General features: G+C 37.4%; 1 protein-coding gene across 31 annotated transcripts in view; it reads left to right on the top strand.

Annotated features, from left to right (window-relative positions):
* Positions 1 to 12,854, top strand: part of LOC143681536 (uncharacterized) — a 499,706-nt gene that overhangs the window by 106,282 nt on the left and 380,570 nt on the right. The window lies entirely within an intron of this gene.

Here is a 12,854-nt window from a genome sequence, read left to right as displayed (position 1 = left end):
TTAAGATTTGCCTTCCTGTAACTTTTGGCTTGGGATGGTTACAGCCCCTGCTGCTGCCAGCCCTAAGTTACTGCCCCAGTGTTAACCATTACCCGCACCTTTATTTACCCCAGTCATTTTGTAAATAAACCCTCCTCAAAGTCCTGTAATTTGAAACTTCTGCCTTTTCCCTTTTGGGACATACACTGACATTTTCTTCATCATACTGGGTGGAAATTGACTTCTTTAAGTTCCTGTAGTGGTTTGCACCTCTTTTGTGGAACTTAAGATGTTAAATGTTTTAGCAATTTATACAGGTATTTTAACTCCAATTTTTAGGCTATATATTTCCTATAAGAAGAGACTATGTTTTACTTGGTTTTCACATTTCTCATGCTCCTTCTTGAAAGAATCACTTTTTTGTAATGACTATTAAAAAGTCATCCTAAAATGAATACTTTTTGGTATTAGTAAAAGATTTTGACAGCCACGTAGATTCATTGTAACTGCTGTGTACATTGGAGGATAGTACTTTAAAGGTCATCTAATTTCAAAGAAAGAAAAGCATTGAAGTATGTTGAAAGCAAATGAGAATTGGATTATTGAAATAGCAATAATGACAATAATTAAATTGAGAATTTGCAAATTAATAGTTGCCTCTGTATGGAGTCATTAATTTTAAAGGAGTGCGAGATTGTATTTTTTCATTCCATAGAAAATTAATAGTTAAACCCGTAGCAAAATAAATTTCTTTCAAGCAGTAAATAGGATACACAAAACTTTTAAGGGATTCTTATGATGCAACATCTTAAATAACTCAGTTCAAATAGAGAATTTCAGATAGTTTTCAAACTCCTATTCCTGTCAGCATAAAAACATACAGCAGCAACATCAATCAACTTTTTCTGAACCTAATATCCCTTTACAGAGACTGCTTTGTATGCTGTGTATACTTACTGTCAACCCACCTCCCATTCTCTTAAAAAATTCATTCCTACTAAGTTTGCCTCTCCCCCTCTAAAGCAGTTCTTGTCAATCATCAGTTGGCCATTGTGCCATATTCAATGATCAATTCTCAGTCCTCCTCTAATTTGATATCTTAGATGCATCTGACACAGTGGGCCAAACGTTCTTTCCTAAACCATGGTGTTCATTGACTTCTGGGAGACCACTCTTTGTTTGTTTTCTTTTATCATTGTCCACTTTTGAATCTCCTCTGTGGATTCCTCTCCCTTTTCATGACTTCTCAATGTGGATGCTTCAGGTCTTCTTTTCTTTTCCTACATTTTCTGCCTATAACAATTCATCATGTCTATGGCTTAAAATACCTACATCTTCCTAATGACATACTTTCAACCTGGAGATCTCTGGTAACTACAAGATTAACACAGACAACTGCTTGTTCAACAGCTCTATCTGGAAGTCTAATAGGCATCTCAGACTTACCATGTGCAACACAGAATCTTTAATTTTTATTCTCTACCCCTTCACTTCCCAAACCTACATTTATCCCATTGCTGCTTCCCAGGCAACCCCATCTCTGCTAATAATACCATCATTTTTCTCTGACTTGTTAGTCAAAAACTTTTCATCTTGAATCCTCCCCTATTTTCTTTCAAAACAATTTTAAATTTATTTAGTGTAAAAGTAAATGGTGCAATATATTCTTTCTCACATGTTTTATGCACTCAGCTCCACTCCCAACAGACAACTACTATTAGTAGTTCATATACATTCTGGAGTTTTAAAAAAATTAGGCAAGAAAACAAAATACATATGCTTAATTTTCTCCTACCCAAAAGGTAGCATCCTAAAAACACTGGTCTATATATTTTTAAGAAGGTTTATTGAGTTATAGCTTATATACAGTAAAACTGACCTTGAAAATGTATATACTTCTGAGTTTTGACAAATGCATGTAGTTATGTAACTGCCATTAAAATGAAGATATTGGACTGTCACCTCACAAAGTTCCTTGGTGCCTTTTTGAAGTCAATCCTTTTCCCTCAGCCCTAGTTCCTGGCAACCTCTCATCTGATTTCAGAATGTGATATAAATGTAATCATATAATATACAGCCTTCTGTGACTGGCTTCTTTCACTTAGTATCATACATTAGCTCTTCATCCAGATTGTGACATTATCTGTAGTTCCTTTTTATTGATGAATAGTTTTCCATCGTAGGTTGCTATGCCTTGTTTTTCTCATTTGATAAATCTTGTTGATCTTCCTCATTCTTTTAACTACTGAGAAGTAATCCACTTTATGGATATACCAATATTTAACCAGTCTCTTAGAATCATATTTCTCTCACTCCATATCCCCCACCCCTCACCCCAACAATTAATAAGACCTGTCTTTTCCACCTCCCCAGTAAATTCTGGCACTGACCAATGCTTCTCTGGTCACCTTGAGAGAAGGCCTCAGATTTCCTATATAGGGAGTACAATTGACCAAGGGATCCAGCTGGATGATGTTGAAAGCTTTTGTTGTGTTGTGCTGAGGCCATGCCTCTCAAGGGCTCTTTCATGCTGATGATTGTGAAGAGATTCTGAAGTGTTCCTGGAAGACATGAGATTCCTTGTCTGCAGACTCTGTACAGAAGCTTTATTGCCTTTGCTAAATCTTCCTTAGACTGTGCAGTAACCTGGATACTTCCTCCCAGCCCAACCTTTCAACCTTTCTGGCTCTGTTCCCATTTCCTTACTGGCAAACCACCCCCTAAACCCCTTCCTCCACAAAAAACAGTAGAAAATCAAACCTAGCATGCTTAATCTCATCCTGGTGTCTGCTTCTCAGAGGACCCAGATTAACAGAGCTCCTATTTCCATTGTATCCACTCAACTAGAATCTGCCATCATCACTCCTGGATACCTGCAGTAGTATTTAGCTAGTTGTCTCACATGCATCCTTGTCCTTAGATGATCTCTCTCACAGTAACCAACATGATCACTGGCAAGAACTGTGTGAGCCGCCAGGTTTTGGACTAGCTGATTAAGACAACAAACCAAAATGAAAGTAGCAGTCAAGACTTGAATCACTTTGTGATGGTGTAAGGATCGACTCCCACACTGTTCCATTTTCCTCTGTGGAATAGCGCCTCTGGGCAAGGGCCAGATGGATTAGCAAAGATGCGGGGAAACGGAATGTGTTCCTGCTGAGGGAATTCTGATCAAAGGCTCCGGCTGTTTTATGGGCCCAGGGATTTGGAGGAGTAAGAGAAGAATGTGTTAGGTATACTGAACCAGAGTGGAGAAAAGTGCTTTTAAGGCCTTCCCCTCCACTCCCAATAAGGTGTTTTCAGCAGTGAGACCTGAAGACCTCAGCTGTGAGCCCAGACATGGAGAACTTTGAATGTTGGTGTTTGGACTAGGAATGCAGATATGGGAAAGAACATCTATATAGATGTGCCTAAGTGCATGACTATAACTTCAGAGCCTGCAGTGTGCTGACTGTGCATGAAGTCTGGTGTGGGGAGGGCAGCTTTTCCCTGTGAGTATTATTGCCTGTGGTCTGACTTGAAAGATCCCGGATGGCTTTTGTTCAGGTACCTCAGGTCATGTCTTGCATACACCTTCTAAAGGGTCAAACTTTTGGCTACAGCCTTAATGTGGAACATGGTATAATTTTGGTTTTCCTCTTCCACTACCTGCCTATCCATTATCATTGTGCAGTACTCTAAGTGGGACTTTTGCTATTCCTACAGATCTTTCAGTGGTTTGTTCCTTCTCACCACTCAAGTTACTGCATAAATTTCACCTTCTTAAGGAGACCTTTCTTAATCTGCCCCCTGCTCAGCAGTCAATAGCCACTGACCATGTTTTAATTCCTCCATAAATGATAGCAGTTTCTGACTGTATGTTATTTATTAATTTGCGTTACTTGCTAGTGATCTGTGTCCCTCTCCAGGTAATAGTTTTTCATGTTCTCTAATATATCCCCATCACTTCGAAGAGTACCTTGCACTTAGTAGATGCTCAATGATTATTTGCTTAATGAATGACTGGATGTGTTTTAGGGGCTAGTAGAGAATGATTAATTTGATATGTCTGGCATATATTGAACAAAATCTTGGGAAACCTATGTCATCTTTGTATTGGTCATGGTCCAGGACTAGGAAAAGTGAGTGTGTTTAGAATAAATAATTCTACTAGAAACTTTTGCCCTTATTGAGTATGAAGATTGTATCAGTGTCCTAGGGCTGCTGTAACAAAGTACCACAATTAAATGGCTTAAAACAACAGATATCGACTCTTTCCCGTTTCTGGAGACTTGAAGTCTGAAATCAAGACGTTAAACCATGATCCCTCAGAAATCTCTAGGTAATAATCCTTCCTAGCTTCTTCCAGCTTTTCTGGGCTCCAGGAGTTGCATGTGGTTGCATCACTGCAATCTCTGTCTTCCCATGGCCTTCTCCTATCTATGTCTCTGTTTCTGTGTCCAAATGTCCCTCTCCTTTCTCTTGTGAAGTTACCGTTTATTGGACTTAGAACTCACTCCAATCCAGTATGATTGGAATCATCTAAACGCAATTACATCTGCAGAGACCCTATTCCCAAATCTCGTTCATAGGGAATTAAGACTTAAGCATGTTGTTTTGAGGGATACACAGTTGAAAAGATTCCAAAATTAAGAATGTGTATTTTCAGTGGCCATGTTGATCTAATAGGTTAACACGTGCAACTACATGCTTTTTATACAGGTTTTTTTCCAGTTATGATTGTGATGATTGTTTCCTTGTAAGCATCAGTCCCACATCTGCTACAGGGCTGAGTGAGAACCCTTATTCCCGTTAATGTCGCCCTTGGGTAAATAACTCATCCTCCTTAGTTCTTCCTCATTTTTGTTTTTAAATTGAGTCGGCAGTAAATTCCAGAGAAATGGTGGAGATTAAACCAATTGATTTTGCTTTAAGTTACACACTCTTTCCTGTGCTTACAGAAGTTTTCATTTGTTAAATTATTTCTGACGCATCGTTATAATACTTCAAATTCTGATGCATTTCTTTAATATTTACTACTTTTCATAAACTATTTGCATTTAAATATGTTCACTAAAATTTATAGCTTTTGCTGAAGAATACTCATCTCTTTAAAAAGCCACAGTGGCTCAGCTGGCAGAGCTCTTGCCTGCCATGCCGGAGACCTGGGTTTGTTTCCCAATGCCTGCACATGTAAAAAAAAAAAAAAAAAACTGGCCTTTAGGATTTGCTCTTCTGAATTTCTACTAAAGTTAATTTCATTTACCTATAACCTGTTATATATTTTTCTAATAAATTAAAACATCCCAGTGATATAAAATAAGAATAAATTTGTCTCTTTTGAAAATTGTATTACTTAAATTCCTTCCAATTATGTGAAAAATCCATTTGCTGCCTCCCTTCTAGAAATGGAATGGAATGAAATGAAATCTGAAAAGCCATAAAAGCAGGAAAAAAATGTAACTAGGAATATTGTGGGATTTTTTTTTTTTTTGATGCCACAGACCCGTATATTCTTTGAGGAGGTTTACCCTTTAAAATACGAAGATTTTAAAAATTATATTCTTATATCATTGATTAGGTGCTTGCTTACTCTAAGTTGTTTTTAAATGTTGAAAACAATAAGTGGATCCCAGAGTGTCAGTCCCTGTGAAATTTACTGTAGTTGTAAAATTTTCAGTTATTTTAAACTATGATTAATTTTAAAATATTAAAATATAAATGATATAAAACTTTAAAAAATGAACACACCAAAATTCAAGAGTTAAGAGAGCTGTGATATGGACACAGTATACATTACTTTTTGAACTTTTTGTAGTCAATTGCCTTCTGATGCCTCAGAGTCTAAAATGGCTTTTGCTGGATAGAGTCAATGAAACATTTATGGATCAAAGGGTCCTGGAGATGCCTCCTAAGGGAATATGTATAATAATATAGTACTTATACAGTGCCTTCTTTGATGTGCTCAGAGCTTTACAGACATTATATACTTCATCTGCACCACCCATGAAGCAGGTTAGGGCTAAGAATTAACCTTGTTTACAAATGAGTAAAAGCAGCACAGAACAGGACCCTACAGAGGTTGGCAGAGGGGGTAAGGGTAGGGCAGGAACTCCCTGTCTGTTCAAAGGCATAAAGAAAGAGATTAGTTGCATAATATCCACAAGGGATTTTCCCTTCCAAACTTCTGATTTTCCTGGACACTCAGTATTTTGTGCTCGGTAACCTTTAAGATTCCTTCTAGTTCGAAAATCTTGTTGCTGAATCCAGAATCACAGAAGCATGGTGGAGGGAGCGCAGGCTTTGGAGTGAGATAAACCTGGGTTTGAGTCCTGGCCTTTGCTCTTCATTAGGAAGGTGAGGAAATAAGTTAATTCATTTGCGCTTCCATTTCTTCAGCCATGTTATGAAAATGTAATATTTGCCTCATGAGGTTGTGTAGAGGGCTGACGGAGGTAATGTGAGCTAAGTCCTCCTCATGGCACCTGACACATAGCAGATACTGAGTAGATGGTGTCAGTTAGTAGAACAGTTTGAAGTGGCAGAGGTAAAAGGTAGTTTCTTTCCTGCCTACCCTCATTCATCAAAATAGAGTGACCTCACTATTTGATAGGTTTCTAAGGGAATATATTCCAATACAAGCTGAAGTGTTGGTTATACTGTCTGTCTTCTCTCATTTACACAGTCAGAGGTTTGAGATAATTTTCTTCATTTAGCCACTGTTATAAAGGTACTTTACCCAAATACTGTGACTTTGAATCTAGCCTATGTTGAAGAATGCCAGATTAGAGGACCTTTGGTCTTTTCAATATGGTGTTGGTAGCAATGGCAATTTTGAAGGCGGTAGGTTTGCACAGATTTAGTGAATAACTGGAGTAGGGAGCCATCCCTCAGGCAGCTCATTCTGAGCAGCTTGTCTACCTGGTGGAAAGTAAGAGTTGGAGAATCTCAAAGGAGCATGATGTTGGGAAGGAGCACCGACTTCCTTTAACAACAACATAAGGAGGGAATCCAGATATAAAAAAGAAATGAAAACTTAACCCAATAATATTTGAGACATTTGATGTCCTCTCTTCCAGCTCCCTTCCAGGATGTATCCAATATATGATAAATATTATTTCTTTCTCTGAGAATGTTTGCTTATGCAAAAAATTTTATTCATTTACTGTGTTAAAAAAGGAATCCATATATATGGTCAAAGACTGAATGGTCAAAGACTTTTTCTGTGATATAAAATTTATATCAGTAGTTCTTAGTGTAAGGATTAATTTAGTATTACATTCAAGAATGTAATTTTTCATACTTGAAAAATATTAATTGAATTTAACCTACATTTTTGAATTTAGGTATTTAAATAAATGTATTTATGTAACAAATTTTCATTTAAACATGCAAAATTAATGACATTTTGGTTGTCCTTTATAGTATTAATAATAACATTTAATGAGAACAATGTAAGCATTGATAATCAATGCCCTGAATATTTGTGTATTTGGCTAATAGATGAAGAGAGAAAAAAGCCCTATAGAGAAAGTTTAACAGATTCCACAAAGCTTGCACATTAAAATATAACTTCAAGTTAAGGATACATCATAGGGATCTTCTTAGAACTCATTACGTTACAAGGCAAAGAGGCATAGGAAATGGTATGCTGGTGAACTGGCTCTCAGACAAACAAAAAGCATCTTTATTTGTCTTATACCAAAAAAACTAAACAAAACCCACCTCAGGTTGCCAGCGTGATGTCACTGAATGTGGCATGAAGGAGAAACGCGCACCATCCACATCAGAGGAGGAGATAGAAAATCCAACTGGCAAGAGGCCATAGAAAGCTCAGCATTCTGGAGTCTGTTAATATAGGAGCAAATTATGTCTCCTCAGCAAAAACACTGTACAATCATCTGTAAATATGCTCATCCTCTAAATAAAAACAAAGTTGGCAAAGTGCCACGATTAAGACCATCAACTCTGGAGCAAACTGCTTGGCTCTGCCAATTACTAGTTATGTGACTTTGTGCAGGTTACTTAGCCTCTTTGGGCCTCAGCTTCTTTGTTGGTAAGATGTTAAATAGGGATGCTAATGGAATCATCTAGATACTTAAGAGGTTGCATGATTACTATATATATGTAACATTTAGGAGGTTTTTGACACAGCAAAAGTCAAGGCCTGGTATCATTGCTGCTATGTTATATTTATAATAAGAATTAAAAGGTGTAAAGAAAGTAAAATCAAAGTGATTTGGGATGTAATGGGGCTAAAAATTTGGCCATTTAGAGTGACTTGTTTTTTCAGGATTCCTTTACAATATTTTTCTTTTTGGGAATAATTACATTTCCACACATCAGAGAAAGCAGCAGTCTATCCAAGTGACAAAATGCTAGCTTATTGGTTGATACATAACGTATTGAAGACATTTGAGAGCAGTTGTACTTTATCACAGCAGTGTGTGTACACCAAACGGTGGTATCTTGTATTGTTTTACATTTTCCAGCACATCTGTGAATTTGCAGGGTCCTGAAAAGGCCAGCTCCATGGTTAAAATGTGGTTAAAACCCTGTCTTGGTTTGCCATGCGTACTTAGTGTGGTTATTTATTTTTATTTTTTTTCTCTATTTCCTTGTTTCAAGTATTAAGTAAACTATGATAGACTGAAAAGGCTCCTGACCTCTTCATGGATGAACTGTCAGGTTGTAGGTCATTTATTCAAAGATGAGATAAATATGTCTAATTCATAGGGAGATAAAAGAAAATAGATCTCTCTATCACTCTGTGGTGCCCTTAAGCAAGTGCTGACATGGTCTGTGATGAAGAATAAAATTTCTTCATTTGCAGTCTCCTTCCCTATAGGAGATACTCCAATAAAAACCAAATGTATGAACTCTGAATGCAGACTGTGGAGAAACATAAACATGCAGTCAAATCCAGCTATAAAAATATGATATCCACAGATAATATATTGGAATCAAAAAGCACTTTGGATACTTTTTATTATAGTCATTAAAAAGTGTCCATGAGCTCTGACAAATGACCTGAACTTAAGATGAAACACCGGTACAGCTTTCTTTTAAAAAAACATCTTCATACAGAAAGAGAATTAGGTCAGTAAAGACCACCAGCTTCAGAGAATGTCTTCATCAGTCTTTAAGAAATATGCTTGCTTTAGAGAAATAAAATATCCAGTTCAGCTGAGGCCAAGATTTTTTTATCAAATGAAAGAGCCACTTGGGGATCTTGTTAAAATGAATTTCTGACTTGGTAGGTCTGGGGTCTCAGTAGGACCTAATAATCTGTATTTCTAATAAGCTCCTGGGTGATGCTTTTTTGAACCATGGGTCACACTTTTGGTAGAGTCTAGGCAGGTAAGTTCTAATGGTCAGGAAATATCTTCCTCAGCATGTAGGGAGTATATGTCACTGATTAGTTGATGAACACGTTTGTAAGGTGGATAGATATAAAGGTGAAATGCAAGACTGAAGTGTTTTGTCTCTGCTTTGTTCCCTGGGTCTCTTGAGATGCTAACCTTAAAGCAACCTAAGGAGCTTCTGTTAAGTCTCAAAAGTTCTACGAGTAGAACTAGAATCAATGACTAGAAAACTCCCCTTTGCCTCCATTCAATATATGTAAGGACTTTCTAAGATTAAGAGCTTTCAAACCGTGGCTGGGTTGAGATGGTGAGTTTTCTGTTACTGGAAGTGTTCAACCATAGGTGGGATAACTGTTATTAGGTTTATTACTATGAAGATCAGAGTGACTGGCTGACAGAACTAGAGAATGCTTAAGATCTCTTCCAATCCTGAAATTTTATGGGAATGATGGGTAACACAGATGGGAAGTTAGTGAAGCTGGGAGAAAAAAAAAAGAACTTGTTTAGACTTTGATCCTTTGGACAGTAGTTTAAATTCTGGTGAGTCACTTTTCTAAGCCTTCAGTTTACTTCTTTGAAAAAAAAATGGAGTTAATAATGTCTATTTAACAGTGTTGATGTGAGCACAAGTGTTAAACAACTGGCTTTTTATCCCCACCCCTGAAAAAAAAGACCCTGGTTTGTTGTATTTGCGGAATTCATGGTTTTCACCATGGCCATTGTCAAGCTAGCAATGGCCTAACGCTTGTCTCGTAAAGTTCCTGAAAGTTTAACAACTGGCTCTTGTGAGCTACAAGTATGAGCTGGCTACACCACATCACTCCTTCCGCAGTTCTGGTTCTTACCCTGGCTGGGACCTTTTATTATACAGGAACATAAAAGAGCATCACTTGTTGTCCACTCTTCCAGAACACTAAATAGATAAACGTGGCATTTAATAACCTTTCTCTCAAATTAGATGAGAAAGGAAGCACATGGAGGGAGAAGGACTTGGATGGATGATAAGCTTACCTGCAGACTGATGTAATAAATGAGAAACTGGTTTATGGTGATTGAGACAAAGTTCCCAACATAAATTCCGGAGCTGACAGATTTGTTTCTGGAAAAGAAGGGGCTTGAAAGACACTGAGACAGCAGGAAAATTGGGATCGAAACCTATCAAATCGTGGGTAGATATATTAAAACAGATGGCTTTTTGTGTGTGCTCCTAAAATTTTCAATGTTTAAAACTCTCTTATGTGTTCCTCAGATTAAAGTGCCATATTCATGAACATAATTACTCAGTAGTTCTTTGTTAAATGATTTTTGAATTTTAAGAACTTATTCTTCTGAATTAGCCATTAAATATATGAGCACTTCTATTTGAATTTAATTCCATTACCTGACAAGTGTTAGTTCTTCATAATAATGACAAAACTGTGATTAGATCACTAATTCAGTGCATCAGAACAATTTCCAAATGATAGGCTCTTCATGCATTTGTATTAAGATGTGTCCTAATACAGGACCCAGGAATCAAACACATTTCAGTCGTCATTAAAAATGTGATATTCTCTGGCCAGACTGACATCAAGTCATATGAATAGCTTCATTCTTCCATCTATAAAATAAAACAGTAATGGTTAATGAGAATATAAGGTAGGCTAATTGTTTAATACAGAAAAAAAATTATCCTGTAATGAAAAACAGCACTCACCTGGCCTCACCATTTTAGTGCCAGTTTTTCTGTTTTTAGTGATCCTAGGTTTACATGAAAAAAGCATACACAGGTAGGTATCAAGTCCCTCTAATCGATTTATTTAGAAGTTGTCAATTGTCTTGCTATATTTCTAATGATTCTCTCATGTAAGATAGCTGTGAGTTGTATTTCCATCTTTTTCTACTTTAGGGTTACTTATGAGCAGAACTTTATGGGGATAATGGCTGAAAGGTGAAAGAGTTGGTTGTAGCATTGATGCTTAGGTTGTTCATTATAGCCTTGTTTAAAACATATGTTAGAGTTTCTTCTCCCCTGAAATATGTGCTGGTAAGGAGGTAACATTCACAAATAGGAATAGTTCCAATTAAGCCCCATTCTATGTGCTAGGACCTACTTTGTCTTTTGAACTTGGCCCCTGGAAGGTGATGGAAATTGAGGCAACTTTTCATTGTAATATCCAACTAGGTTCTTTCTAATAAACTAGGGGTTTATTAAAAAAATAAAAGGATTAGTTGAGGAGAACTGAATTCATGCTCTCTGGGATGAACTACACAAAACTTCATTGAGCTTTTAAGTGTACAGACACTTGAAGAAAATTACATATAATTTACGGCATAATTGCTTTTTAAAACTCTTCTCATGGCATGGGTATTGATGAAGCTCTTAGAACTAGCTGTGATTGTGTCCTGTGTTGGTCTCTGTGCTGATTTGAATCTATTATGTACTCCAGAAAAGCCATGTTCTTCTAATACATTCTTGTGGGTGCGGAACTATTGTGGGTGGGACCTTTTTGATTAGATATTTCCTTTTGAGGTGTGCCCACCCAATTCAAAGTGGATCTTAATCTTTTACTATAGTCCAGAGAAAGACGATAGAGAGCTTAGACAGAAATGCCTCAGGAGAAACAAGCAAGGAACCACAGAAGCCCAGAGACATTTTGGAAAGAAGGACCAGCAGCTGGTACCATGTGCCTTTTCATGTGACAGAAGAACCCTAGAAGCCTATGACATTTCTTGGGTGAAGGTATCCTCTTGTTGATGCCTTAATTTGGGCATATTCATGGCCTTAGAATTGTAACTTATAACTTAATAAACCCCAATTGTTAAAAGCCAACCCATTTCTGGTATATTGCATCTGCCGCTTTAGCAAACCAAAACTGTACTCTTCTGTATGGGTTTGTTAATGTTGCTGAGTGCGATATACCAGAAATGGAGTGGCTTTTGAAAAGGGAATTTATTAAGTTACAAGTTTACAGCTCTAAGCCCATAAAAGTATCCAAACTAAGGCATCCAGGGAAAGATACCTTGACTCAAGAAAGGCTGATGGGTCTGGAATACCTCTTTCTGCTAGGAAGGCACATGGCTGGCATCTGCTGGTCATTTGGCTTCTGGTTTCAAACAGCTTTTGATGCTGGTGGTTTCCTCTTTACCATCTCTGGGCCTTTACTTAACTGCTCTGGGATACAACTCTGGGTTCTGGGTGACTTAGCATCTCCTTGCTTATCTTCTCCTTGGGAAGGTACATGGTGATGTCTGCTGGGCTCTGTATCTCTAAACGCCTTTATCTAGGCATCTGCTCTTTCTGTTGGCACTCTAAATATCTTCAAATGTCTGTTATCTCAGGCTTCTCCAAAATGTTTCCCCTTTTAAAGGACTCTAGTAGACTAATCGAGACCTACCTTGAATGGGTAGAGTCACATCTCCACTTAATCAAAAGGCCATATCCACAATTGGGTGTGTCAAATCTCCATGGAAGTAATTAACTAAAAAGGTCATGACTGTAATTGTGGGTCACTCTCCATGGAAACAATCTAATCAAAGGTTTCCAGACTA

Source organism: Tamandua tetradactyla, chromosome 4 (assembly GCF_023851605.1).
Source record: "Tamandua tetradactyla isolate mTamTet1 chromosome 4, mTamTet1.pri, whole genome shotgun sequence".
NCBI lineage: Eukaryota > Metazoa > Chordata > Mammalia > Pilosa > Myrmecophagidae > Tamandua > Tamandua tetradactyla.
Note: the sequence above shows the minus strand (reverse complement) of the source record. Positions and strands in the feature narration are given on the sequence as shown.